This window comes from Cnephaeus nilssonii (assembly GCF_951640355.1).
Source record: "Cnephaeus nilssonii genome assembly, chromosome: 10".
In the NCBI taxonomy this organism is placed as follows: Eukaryota; Metazoa; Chordata; class Mammalia; order Chiroptera; family Vespertilionidae; genus Cnephaeus; species Cnephaeus nilssonii.
Genome location: NC_137081.1, coordinates 66,984,975 through 66,994,911, shown reverse-complemented (window position 1 = coordinate 66,994,911; position 9,937 = coordinate 66,984,975). Strand labels below are relative to the sequence as shown.

The 9,937-nt window shown below is 43.7% G+C and overlaps 1 pseudogene across 1 annotated transcript; it reads right to left on the bottom strand.

The window, feature by feature from the left end:
• Positions 1–359: 359 nt before the first annotated feature.
• On the bottom strand, positions 360–9,668 carry LOC307106063 (large ribosomal subunit protein mL48-like; annotated as a pseudogene). The gene is made up of 4 exons: positions 9,610–9,668; positions 3,626–4,073; positions 2,115–2,219; positions 360–419 (listed from the first exon to the last, which is right to left on the bottom strand). The product of its transcript is annotated as a large ribosomal subunit protein mL48-like (transcript).
• Between the last annotated feature and the right edge of the window lie 269 nt (positions 9,669–9,937).

The following is a 9,937-nucleotide window of genomic DNA, read 5'->3' as shown; positions in this document are numbered from 1 at the left end:
CCTGCTTGCCTGGTTGCCCCCAAATGCCCCCAGCTGGCCTGGTTGCTCCCAACTTCCCCCCTCTGCCAGCCTGGATACCCCAAACTGCCCTCCACACACACAGCCTGCCGTTCAGTCTTTTGGTCATCCCTCACTAACCCCCTGCCGGCCTGGTTGCCCCACACAGCCTGTGTTCAGTCGTCCATCCGGTTGTTTTGGTGGTGACGGTCCATGGCTTTTTATATTTTTTATAATAATAATAATTATTATTATTATTAGTGTTCTCCAGAGAAACAGTAGAAATAGATAGTGTATACATGTGGATATTTATTATGAGGAATTGATTCATAATTAAGGAGGCTGAAAAATAACATGATCCATCATTTGCAAGGTGGAGATTCAGGAAAGCTGGTGATATAATCTACCTCGATGTCTAAAGGCTTGAGAACCAAGGGAACAGATTGTGTAAATACCAGACCATGGGTTAGAGAAGATGAAATGTTCCAGCTCAATGAATGAGGCAGGAAGAAAAGGGATGAATTTCTCCTAAATCTCTCCCACCCTGTATTCTATTCAGGCCCACAACAGTTTAAATCAACCATATTGGGGAGGATAATATACTTTAATGAGTCCACCACTTCAAATAATAATCGTATCTAGAAACATCCTCACGGACACACTCAGAAACAATGCTAATCTGGGCGCCCATAACCCACTCAAATTGACACATAAAATTTGCCACTGGATTTTGGAGTCTCAGATAAAAGAGGAGTTTTGTTTGTTTATCTGGCAATCCTAACTTGACATAATTTTTTTCATGACTCCACTGGAGTACATGAAAGAACAATGCTTGAAACCTTACCAATCGCTTTAAAATTGTGTTCACAACTCATAATTTTACTTAAAAAAAAAGTTTTTAAAGTGAAATATGTTATATTCTCCCACCAAATGATTTGAATGAGTTATTGACAGCAGGAGCAGAGTGAAGGAATTCAGTTGAAAGGTATGTAGAACAGATGGTAAGGTTTATGCATCTCTAATCAAATGATATTAGTTTTATGGCTCTTTCAATTAGTGCAGATGAGAACGTCAACATTCAGAATCATAGAATTTTATGATTGACCATGCATGCTTAAGTATATGTGTGGATCTCTACATAATGGTGGAGTTCTCAATGTTATTACTATAGAATATGTTTGTGACTTAATAGCTGTTTAATCACATAGAGCTAAAACTCATGGTGTAATATGCAAGGAACACGTTTATTTTGCTTTTTAAATAGTGTCTCATTTTGGTACTAGAATTTTTCCTTTGAGAATTGATCATAGCCTCTTCAATTATGTACTATATCTTTTATTAATATACATAAAATTGATGTTTTATTAGTATATAGTTTTATAAATTTTAATGAGTGTATAAATTTATATAACCATCAACATAATCAGGAGACAGCAGTTCTATCAATCTTCCAAATTCCCTCATTCTTTATTTAATAGTCAAACTTTCCCTCCACCCCCACCCTGGTAACCACTGATCTGTCCTCTGTATCATTATAGTTTGGTCTTTTCATAAATGGAGTCATACATTGATTTTTTTTTTAACAGCAATTTTTTATTAATTGGGGGATACCTAAGGTTGACTCAAAAGAAAGTGGTCAAGTTTGCCAGCTGTGGTCCCAGGACTAAAAAAAAAAAAAAAAAGAAAGAAAGTGGTGAGAATTGGCCTGGCTGGTGTTGCTCAGTGGTCAGCATTTACCTATGAACCAGAAGGTCATGGTTGTATTACTGGTCAGGGCACATGCCCAGTTGTGGGCTCTGACCCCAGTGGGGGCATGCAGGAGGCAACTGATCAATGATTCTCTCTCATCATTGATGTTTCTATCTCTTTCTCCCTCTCCCTTCCTCTATGAAATCAATAAAAATACTTTAAAGAAAAAAAGAAAGTGGTGACAATTGGCAAGCACTCCTCCTCCACAGAGAAGAAGAGGCATTCTTGGTTGAGGGGAGTGGTACTTATGTCTAATGGTCAGGGTCTCCTGCTCAACTTGGACCCCTCAGGAAGCTCTTCCCATTGGCATTCAGTATCAGTGCTGGCATGGAAGAGCCTGCAATGAGTTAGTTCAAATAATTACTTACCAGTTTTCCCAGTTCTGGCCAAGCTTTGAACTTCCCCTTGAACTCTTCTTCAGTGTGCTCCTTCACTAACAATTTGATTCCTTCAGGAAGATTGCTTGGCATTATCTTACCTTATAATAGAGAAACATGCAAATTGACCGCACCTCCGCTATGCCCATGATTGGGCCAGCGGAGGCTGAGGGCGGGACTCCGGGTGGCCTGTCGACCGTTGATAAAATCAAGATGGCGGTGCCCAGTGGCCACGCCCGAGCCGCTGCTCCCCTGGGGTGCCTGGGGTGATCGGCACCCCGGGGGGCGTGGCCGCACCCGTGACCGCTCCCTGGGGGTGCCTGGGGTGATAGGCACCCCTGGGGGGCGTGACCACGCCCGTGCAGCTGCTCCCCGGGGGTGCCTAGGGTGATCGGCACCCAGGGGGGGCGTGGCAGCGCCCGTGCCTGCTCCCCGGGGGTGCCTGGGGTGATCGGCACCCCGGGGGAGCGTGGCCGCGCCCCTGCTGCCGCTCCCCGGGGGTGCCTGGGGCGATCGGCACCCCGGGGGGGCGTGGCCGCGCCCGTGCTGCCGCTCCCTGGGGGTGCCTGGGGTGATAGGCACCCGGGGGGGCGTGGCCACGCCCGTGCAGCTGCTCCCCGGGGGTGCCTGGGGTGATCGGCACCCCGGGGGGCGTGACCACGCCCGTGCAGCTGCTCCCCGGGGGTGCCTAGGGTGATCGGCACCCCGGGGGGGCGTGGCCGCGCCCGTGCCCGCTCCCCGGGGGTGCCTGGGGTGATCGGCACCCCCGGGGGGCGTGGCCACGCCCCTGCTGCCGTTCCCCGGGGGTGCCTGGGGCGATGGGCACCCCGGGGGGGCGTGGCATGGGGGCGTGGCCGCTCCCCGGGGGTGCCTGGGGCGATCGGCACCCCGGGGGTCGTGGCCACGCCCCTGCCATTGCTCCCCGGGGTTGCCTGGGGAGATCGGCACCCCGGGGGGGCGTGGCCGCGCCCGTGCCGCCGCTCCCCGGGGGTGCCTTGGGCGATCGGCACCCCAGGGGGCGTGACATGGGGGCGTGGCCGCTCCCTGGGGTGCCTGGGGCGATCCGTGTGAGAGGGATGTCCAACTGCAGGTTTAGGCCCGATTCCACAGGGATCGGGCCTAAACCTGCAGTTGGACATCCCCCGAGGGGTCCCATATTAGAGAGGGTGCAAGCTGGGCTGAGGGACACCCTCCCCAGTGCACGAATTTCGTGCACCGGGCCTCTAGTCCTATATAATAAAAGGGCAATATGCAAGTTGAACCTAACGGTGGAACGACCAGAATGACAGCTTGACCTCTTACTATGAGGCACACTGACCACCTCTTGGTCCCTTTCCCCGGCGGGCAGGCTCCCATCACTTGATGGTGAATGGGGAACTGGGGGTGGGTGGCAGTGGGGGGGGGGCGGGGCCAGCTGTGGGCAGCTGGGGAAGATGGCCCTGATCACAGGCCATGCCAAGGGACCGTACTCGCATACGAATTTCGTAAGCCGGGCCTCTAGTTTTCAATAAAATCTCTTCTAATGTAACAGTTAAACCGCTGATCTGAACCACTGGCTCCTAGGGGGTAAAAACTGAGTCCAAGAACATTTTGCTGCCTTGGTCCTGCAGCCGCAACACCTCCGTGGTTTTGTTGGGCATCGTATAACTTTCCTCCACCTTAATGGAGAGGTGGTTTCAGAGGTTGTGAACATATTGTTCATAACTCTCTGCTGGGGCCATGTCGTATGCAATTTGGTGAATGTTTAAAACCCCATATTCACAATCTGTTCCCAGATTAATGGGTCTTGTTTTCATTTTTCTAGGGCTCCTGTGCTTTAATTAGATGCTTGTAACTTCCAATGCCCTGGGCTTAATCTTGTATTGCCTTCTGGTCCTCAGCAGTCCCGGGAAGGCTAAACCCTGGATTGCTAAAAACACTGCATTTGACTTTTTTTCTTTTAAAGTACAACTAATTTTATAAATAGTGTACACAGAAAAAGTGGACACGTTCAATGCTAATCATAATTACTTCTGAGAGGTCAGATTGTGGGAGATTTTATTTCTTTCTGTGTAACTTTCTGTATTCTTTATTATTTTAAAAAATCTTTATTGTTGAAAGTATTACCTATGTCCCCTTTTTCCCCCCATTGACCTTTTCTAGCCAGCCTTCAACCCCTGCCTCCTCCTGCCCCAGGCCTTCACCACCACCCCCCTCATTGTCTGTGTAAATGGGTTATGTATATATGCATACAAGTTCTTTGGTTGATCTCTTCCTACCCACCCACCCTCCCCCTCCTTCCCTCTGATATTCTGCAGGCTGTTCCATGCTTCTATGTCTCTGCAGTTGACTCTTGAGCAACACTGGGGTGAGAGGCACAAATCCCCATGCAGTAGAAGATCCACGTATGACTTTTGACTTCATAGTCCGCCCTTTGCATCCCTGGATTCAACTAAACTGCAAGTTGAAATGAGTATTTTCCATCTGCAGTTGGGAATCCATGGTTGGGAATGTGAAAATACAGTTTTTGATCAGTGGTTGGTTGAATCTATGGTTATGAAACTGAAAATAGGAAGGGGCAACTGTGTTTATTGAATAAAAAATCCCCATATAAGTGGGCCAATGCAGTTCAAACCTGTTTTGTTCAAGGGGCAACTGTATGATTCTAAAAAGGTATGTGACTTTTTAAGATTGGCTTCCTTGTGAAACAGAATTTTTGGAGTGGAACATGTGGTGTTCCCCTGGGAAGACTGGTTCCCAAGTTCTTTGTCCATGGGAATAAAAAAACGAATCTGTTATATTGTAAATCAGAAGACACCTTAATCAATAAGCCAGATTTATTTGGAGTCCTGTTCATTTCACTAGCGCTAGCGGGCCCAGATGAAATCTTGCTTCTCAAATTCTGGGGCCCAATATGGTGGAAGTCTCCCTTATTTATATATTTTTCAGCTCTTTGTTTTCCAAATTTGGAATGAGACTTCCGGGCCTTCTGAGAAAAAGTCCTGTGTGCTGGGACAGGCTGTGAGACCATATCTTAAGGCCTGGCCTGGCGCCAGCACTGACAACTCTGTCTGGGGCATAGTTTATGGCCTCTCTGGAATGGGGAGTAGTCTTATATTTTTCCCTATTATTTAAGCAAGCAAACGTTTACAGAAGCCAGAAGAGCAGGGTTAAATTTTAAACAGCAGTTTTTACCCAAGATGGAGGTTACTATGCTTCAAATCCATGGATGGAAGGTGTTATAGCAAAGGTGGAAATTTTTTGAAGAACAAGTACAAACTCCCACATGGGGAGGGGGAAGAGTCCCACTGAGTTCCTTTCCCTATGGCTTATAAAGGCTGTTGATCTTTGCGCCTTGATATCCCCTCTGATTGGTCACTATTTCCTTGGACTGGTTACCATAGTAACTCCTGAGCTCAAAGGTTGAACCTCACATGGGTCAAGTGAGGTTCTCCCCCACTCCTTCCTTATTGTTTTCCTATTCCCTTTGGGCTTTCTTCTTCTCCTTCTGGAAGAAGGGCTTCCTTCCCTTTATTTTGTAAATATAGACCTTTTGCTGTTCCCAGCTCCCCCATTCTATGGAAATATACCTTCTGCTGCTCTGCAGCCCTGTGCTTCCTCCATGGTCCTCTTAATTTCTAAAATTTCCTAAACCTGTCTTTTTCACCCCTAAAAATTCCTGTTTCACTTGGTTCAGACTTCTGCCGTTTAGAGTCATCCCAGTTATGGTATTGTATGTTCCTTTTTATTGCTTGTGCTTGTGTCATAGTTTATTAATTCACCTATTGAAAGACATTTGTGTTATTTCAGTGAATATGAATAGAGTCACTAGCCATACTGTGCACGGTTTTTGTGGGTGCATACATTTTTATTTCTTCAGGAGGGAGATTGGCAGGTCAGGTCATCTGGAGCATGTCTGGGAGGGCATTTTGCTTTCCAACTAGCAATGTATAAGTTCCAGTTGCTCTACATCCTTATAAGTACTTTGTGTATTTTTTAAAAAATATATTTTTTATTGATTTCAGAGAGAAAGGGAGAGGAAGAGAGAGACAGAAACATCAATGATGAGAGGGAATCATTGATTGGCTGCCTCCTGCATGCCCCGCACTGGGGACCGATCTGGCATCCCTGGAATGTGCCTTCACTAGAATCAAACCTGGGACCCTGAGTCTGCAGACTGATGCTCCATCCACTGAGCCAAACCGGCTAGGGTGCACTTTGTGTATTTTTAAATTTAGCCATTTTAATAGGTGTGGAGCTGTATCTCACTGTGGTCTTACTTTATAATTTCCTAATAACTAATAATATTGCACATCGTTATATGCATTTATTGGTTATTTGCATGTCTCTGTGCTAAAGTGCCTCTTCAATATCTTGTCCAGTTTTTAATTGGGTTGTTCATTTTTCCTCTGTTAAGTTTTACTCTTAAGGATAATAGTCTGGTAGATATGTGATTTATAAATATTTTCCCAAGTCTGTTATTTATCTTATCATTCAATTAGCAATGTCTTTCATAGGGAAAACATTTTTTTTAAAATTTTGATAGAGACATTTATCAAGACAGTGCTTTTGGAGTTAACACCGGAAAATGGAGATTTCTCTTTTTTTTTCCTAAAAACCATACTATTTGTTGAAAATACATTCCTAGCTTCATTGCATTGCTTTTGCACTTTTGACAGTTACCCATATTGGTATAGGTCTGTTTCTGGACTAAATACAATTTAATTGATAGTTATGGAAATATTGTATCCTATTTTATATTGTGGGAGTTTTTGGTAAATTGAGTTTCTTAAGGAATACATCTCATCTAAGTTGAGGAATTTATATTTTTAGAGTTGTTCATAGTAGTTACTTTCTTTTTATGTCTGTGGAAACGGCAATAATACTGTATCTTTCATTTCTGTCCCAGTCAGTGTAGGCTATGCTGACTCATTCACGGTAACTAAATCATCAGGATAAATGTTATTATTAACGTGTACACGAGTGAGTCCATTGTGGGACTTCAAGTAGTCTTGCACCGTCGAGGCTACTCCAGGGTGCACTAAGGCTCGAGGGTTTATTAATTAGTTTCCACTTAACATTACAAGAACCACCGGAGGAAATATACTACAGAGACATCAATGCAGTTGCGAATCACACGGTTTATTATACTTACACAGGGAACTTACAAATCTCCTGGTGCCCTGGGCGCTGGCTTAGAGGAACCGGATGCTGATGCTGTGGGGCGGGCATCTCTGGACGTGGCTGGAACAGCTCCGGTTCTGGAACAGGCTGTGACCGGAGCTCAGCGATGCCTCCCCGAGTCCTCGGCTTGCAGCGGCTCAACCAGCAGCAACAGGCCTCTGACTCCAGAGACCTCCGCGAGGAGAGAACTCCATCCAGTGTTCTTGTAGGCGTCTCAGGTCCGCCTTTTATAGCCAGTTTGTTTACACTGCCCGGGGCAACCCAGGCCTTACCTGGGGGTGGGGGTGGGGGTGGGGAACAGACTGTGAGTGGCTTCCAGGGGCTACCCCCTGTGAAGTGTGTGGCCAGCATGCTAATTGAGTCACATCAATCTTAAAGCGCTTCTCAATTTTCAGGTTTACATTCTATTACAATTCACACTTTGAATTCATACAATATATCACTCTATAATCAGATAAATTATCACTGTCACAATTTCTGTTATAGGTAATTGTATTTTCTTTCTTTTTTATGGTCAGTTTTGCTAGATACTTATTTATTTTTATTTAAAGAGCCAGATTTTATCTTAATTATTATTTTTCCTCTGCTTGATATAGGTTTGTTTTGCTTCTATTTTTTTTGTGTTTTTTTTTTTAACATGGAAGCTTAGATTATTGACACGAGATCAGTGCTCTTTTTATTTATTTATTTTAAATATATTTTTATTTATTTCAGAGAGGAAGGGAGAGGGGGAGAGAGAGAGAAACATCAATGATGAGAGAGAATCATTGATTGGCTGCCTCCTGCACGCCCCCTACTGGGGACCTAGCCCACAGCTGGGGCATGTGCCCTTGACTGGGATTGAACCTGGGACCCTTTAGTCTGCAAGCCAATGCTCTATCCACTGAGCCAAACCAGTTAGGCCAATGCTCTTTTTAAAGAAAAATATTCACTACTATAAATTTTCCTCTAAACACTGTTTTATCAGCATCATGATTTTTTTCTCTGTTGTATTTTCAAGCCTTTCTGTTAGAAAATAGTTTTAATTTTCCGTGGGTTTTCTCTTTAATCCATGGATTATTTAAAAGTTTTTTTCTAATGATCCAAGATAAAGTCTATCTTTGTTAATTCTCCATATATATTTTTTTGTTGTTGGAAAGACTAATCTATGAATATTAATTAGGTCAAGTTGGTGGATGTTTAATTCAATTTTTATATATTCTTTGCTGAGTTTTTATTTATTATTTCTATTTATTACTGAGAGAGAAATTGTTATGGGTTTGATTGTGTCCCACCAAAATGATAAATGGAAATCTTAACCCCAGTGCCACAGAATGTGATGTTATTCAGAGATAGGGCCATTACAGATGTACTTAGTTAGACTGAGGTTATTGAATAGTGTGGACTCCTAATCCAATGTGACAAGTATCTTATAAAAAAGGAACATTTGGACAGAGACACACACAGGGAGAATCTCATATAAAGAGACTGAAAGCCAAGGAATGACAAAGACTGCCAGCAAACCCCCAGGAATTAGGAGTAAAGCTTGAAACAGGTTTCCTTTTAAAGCCAACGGGAGGAACCAACCCTGCCAATACCTTAATTTCAGACTTCTAGGCTCCATAACTGTGAGATGATAAATTTCTATTGTTTCAGTCACCCATTTTGTGTTATTTTGTTGTGGTAGTCCTAGGAAAACATTACAGAAATGTTGATATCTGTAACTATAATTAGAGATATTTATATATCTTCTTTCAGTTATATAAGCCATTGTTTTATGTGTCTTGAAGGTCTGTTATTACACACTAGTGTCCCGGTGCATGAATTCATGCACATTGAAAGGAAATTAATTAGAAGAAACATTTTAATATCACTATTCATCCTTTCTCTATAATAGAAGTGTCAGAGATGAAAGAAAATTAGTAAAATGTACATGAAAATAATATATAAATTGGTTAATAAATAAACAATAACAACATGATATAACAATGAATATTTTCCATGAAAATTTTACTGTCAGAGTCTTCGTTTATCATTAATTTTAAAAAATATGTTGGGTATTCTGGAAAATTTATATCATTTGGACAAACTTTGCCTTTGCTACAACATCGAGTAAATTTTCCATCAGATGATTTTTCATCAGAGAAATTTAGGGATAGTCAAAATTGACATGTAACAGTCATTCCACCACAACTGTGTTAGATAATTGCATCCTGATTTACCTCATTTTTGCTATGAAGGCATTTCCTACCAGTGTTGGTAGTACTTGTTGATGACTGTTCTTCAGACATATTCTGTTGACAATTTTGGCTTCAGAATGTCAACAAGAACGTGACGTCATTACCCGGCGCCAACAACTGCCTTTTCTGGGCTAGGCTGGGCTGTGGCCGCTTTTTGCGCCATGGCAGCATAGGCTGTGATTTGGTGGGCTCTTGCTCCAGGTGGTAGCAGGGCCTGTGTCCCACTTGGGGGAAGCTGAGTGTTACTTTGTCGGCGCCAGGTCTGCGCTGCCATTTCTCTGTGCATGTCACGGCAGCTCCTGTGTTGAGCATCTGCCCCCTGATGATCAGTGCATGTCATAGCGACCAGTTGGACAGTGGGAAGGACACTTAGCATATTAGCTTTTTATATATGTAGATAAGCACATTTAGAATTGTTATATCTTCTTACTG